This window comes from Myotis lucifugus, unplaced genomic scaffold, assembly GCF_000147115.1.
Source record: "Myotis lucifugus unplaced genomic scaffold, Myoluc2.0 scaffold_66, whole genome shotgun sequence".
NCBI classification, from domain to species: Eukaryota; Metazoa; Chordata; class Mammalia; order Chiroptera; family Vespertilionidae; genus Myotis; species Myotis lucifugus.
In genome coordinates, this window is record NW_005871114.1 from 4099209 (window position 1) to 4103454 (window position 4246).

Sequence of the window (4246 nt, forward strand, 5' to 3'; positions counted from 1 at the left end):
ACCCTCCCTTCCCTTCACCACCCCCCCGCCCCCCCCCCCACTCCCACCACTGCCTTGTGCCACTTCCAGTCTCCTCCCCTATACACACCAGGAAAACTACTATTTTGGCTGGTAACAGATAACTTTTGCTTTTGTCCTTTATATAAATGGGATCATGTTATATGTATTCTTTTGCATATACAAATGCTTCTTTGGCTCAGCATTATATTGATGAGATTTATCCATGCTCTTCCATATAGTTGTACTTTGTTCATTTTTATTGCTGTATATCATTCCATTGTGTGAATAAACTGCTATTTGTTTAATGATTCTAATGCTGATGGACATATGGATTGCTTCCAGATTTGAGTTATAAACGTTGCTGTCATTATCACTAGTGCTTTCTAGTATAGGTCTTTTGGTGAACATAGGTACACTTTTCTGTTGAAAATACGCTGGGGAATGGAATATATGACATATAGGATACATACATTCAGCATTAGTAGGTACTATTGAACACCTTTTCTAAGGTGGCTACCCATTTACACTCCCACCAGCAGCATATAAGAGTTATAGTCATGACACATCTTCATCAGCACTAGATCTGTCTTTTCCATTTAGGTATTCTGGTGGGTGTGTAAAAATGTGCATTGTGTTCTTAATTTGCATTTCTCTGATAACTAGTAGCGATGAGCACTTCACTTTATGTGCATTGGCCACTTGAATATCTTTTTAAAAAATATATTTCTTTATTGATTTCAGAGAGGAAGGGGGAGAGAGAGAGAGAGAGAGAGAGAGAGAGAGAGAGAGAGAGATATCAATGATGAGAGAGAATCATTGATTGGCTGCCTCCTGCATGCCCCCTACTGGGGATGGAACCTGCAACCCGGGCATGTGCCCCTTGACCAGAATCGAAACTGGGACCCTTCAGTCCGCTGGCAAAACCAGCTAGGGCTGAATATCTTTTTTGTGAATTGTCTGTTTAAGTCTTTTGCTAATTTGGGGGGCAGGGGTTTATACCATTTACTTAATAATTTTAAAAAATACTTTTATTGATTTCATAGAGGAAGGGAGAATAAGAGAGAGACAGAAACATCAATGATGAGAGAGAATCATTGATTGGCTGCCTCCTGCACCCAACACCCCCCCCCATCCCCCACCAGTGATGGAGCCCACAATTCAGGCATGTGCCCTGACCGGAATCAAACGATGACCTTCTGGTTCATAGGTCGACCCTCATCCACACTGGCTGGGCAATAATTTTTAAAGTTCTTTTTATATTCTGATAATGTGTTGAATATGCATATTGCAATATTTTCTCCCATCTTGTGAACTTAATGCTTCTTTTTCTTAATAGTCTTTTAAATGAGTCCTTTGTGCTAGCTGTTTCTGTTTCATATCTAAGAAAACTTTTCCCACTCTAAAGAAGCTATCATGAAATATCATGAAGATGTTTTCTTTGAAATTAACTTTTGTGTATGGTGTGAGGTAGGAATCAAGATTATTTTTTTTTACCATATTATTCTGTTGATCTGGAACTATTTATTAAAAAATTCATACTTAAACCTATACCATTAATCATGGGATTATATATGTATGGATCCATTTTTGGACCATTTCCAAGAAACAGTTAATTGTTAAACTTATTATCAAGAAAGAATGCCTGTAATCTGATTCTTCCCTCAAATAGTATTTACTATATGTTTATTATGAACTAGGCATCATGCTAATTAGCTGCCTCATTTCATGTTAAATCTTATCAACCCCCCAGTTAGATAGGCACTACTACTACCATTATTTCCATTTTGTAGATAAGGAAATTAATACCAGAGAATAAAATAACTTGCTCAAGATTTCCTAGCTAGTAAGTATCAGAAACCTGATTTGAATGTAGGTCTGGCTGACTTTGAAGTGTGTCTCTTTATTATACTGTTTAGAGTAGCTTTATTTTGATGGGGGGGGGGCAATAAGGATATGTGATGGATTGTGGGGACCAACTTCCCTCACCTCCATCATCTATCTATCAGAATATTTTGTTACTTTATTTGAGTTACATAGCCTTGGTGCACATTTAAATTTTCATATTAATTGAAAGAATGCATTTTAAAGATTGGGAACCATAGGTTCATGCCATTTACTAAGCACTTGGCATGTGATAGAATATATTGTTGTTATTATTCTATATATTCTTTCTTTCTTACTAGCCAACTTTTAAGAGTAAGGAGTGGCTTTTACATATTTGTAACTCTGATGACTAAGGACACTGCTCTGCCCAGAGCAGGCACTGAATAAAAATTGGTGTGGTTTTTTTATAGTTGTTGAGCTATAATTGCTAACTTGAGAACTTGAAATTACCTGATCAAGTAGGTTTTCTATCCTGTATTGTTTTTAGTTTAGATCATGTGACCAATTCCTAACATATATTTTCTATTTTTTCTCTTTCAATAACTGCTGCCTCAAAGGGGAAAATTCAGATCTGTGGCTCAATGGTCTGGTAGCAACAGATCTGAAATTTTTTAAATGTATAATCAGGAGCTGATTCCCACACAATTGAGGAGTTAAAAAGAAAGAGAGAAAGAGAGCCTGAAATTGACACACAGAGAGACAGAGAGCAAACTGGGTCTTGCTCTAGACCCTCTCCGGGTCTGTGGCTTTAAGTTCTGTGCTTCTATTTCTCATATGCAAAACAGGACTAATAACAAAACAGCACAGGCTTGTTGTAAGATAAAATGAAGCAACAGACAAAAATATCCTAAGAACTGGAGGAAAATGCTATTTAATGTCAAATATTGGTAGAAAGTAAATTGAATACAAGGTACAGATGTGTTTGATTTTATTGATAATTAAAAGAACAAAATATATATTTTTAGATATTTACTAAAAATGGAACTGCTTGACAAAATAATTCAATATGGTATAATGGTAAATTGCGAAACTTTCTATTGCTTTAAAGTTTTTGCATAAACATTTTAATTGATGTATAATCAGGTTACATTTTGAAGTAACTGAATTTACAGTAATTTAACTTAACAAATTTTTAAGATCATAGTCAATGCGTCGGCAAGGCAGGATATTTCTTAATTTACTGATAAAGGGGGCCTTGAACCAATACGCATATTATCTATTGTGTAGTGTAAAAGATATAAAATAATGAGTGTGTATTAAGTGCCAAGGTTTTCTCTAAACTCAGTAGTGTGCCAGTTCAATTCAACAAATATTTAATTATTGCTTGTGTTTTCCAAGGACCCGTGTTGGGTACTGAGGAGGAAGCAAAGATGAATAGCACCAGCCAGAGGGAGACAAGACATTAATCCAGTGACTAGGCTACAAAGCAGAATGAAGAATCATAAAGTAGAAGAGGTAAAACACAGCGAGAACCCGGTGGAGCCTAAAATAATTTCTTTTCCTTCCTCCCTCCCTCCCCCCTTTCCTTCATATCCTCTCTCTCTCTCTCTCTCTCTCTCTCTCTCTCCTATTTTGGACCTCTTTTCACGTGTGCCAGATCATTATCTGAGGTCCTTGTCTGCAGAGAAGCTGCAATCCTGTAAAATCTCCCCTATTCCCTATTCATCCTTTCCTCACATTTTTATGAGCTCCCCTGCCACCAGCACTGCATTTGGAATGGTATCTATTGTGTGGGTGGTAAAACGATGGACAGCTATTTTTGTTCTAATTATGAGAACGGTTTTATTGGGCGCGGGGGTTGGAGGGGGCGGGTAGGGGAGAAGGAAGAAAGCAGATCAGAGACTGAGCAGCTCAGCAAGGATGCTCCGAGGAGGCGTTACTAAGGTTACTAGAAAGCGGACGGCAGGTGATATTTAGGCAGGGTTTTTTCTAAAACAAAACATATTTTCAAATGAGGCGTGTGGGCTTAGTGAGAGCAGTGCCACACAGTATTCTCGAGAGGGGAAGGGAAAGAGGCACACACAAAAAACCCACCACTACCCGAGGGCTGCGACTTCGAGACCGCAGGGAGCCTCTGCCTCCCCTTCCAGCCCTGTTCTTCCGCCGCCTTTGTTTCCCGGGACGCTTCTGGCTGTAGCACAAGTTCGGCTACTCCCGGGGACGGTGCCATTTAGGTGTGACACCGTCCGAGCCGGGCCGGAAGCACCGCCCTCTCGGGACCCGTAGGGAGAGGAGGGGAGCGGGTGGTGGCGCGGCGGCGGAGCTGCGCGGCCGAGCCGGACGCCAGTGCCGCTGCGGCAGCTCTTTTGAGGCCGTGGGTCGTTCCTGCGGTCGCCTCGGATATTAGAATAAGAGGGACTCT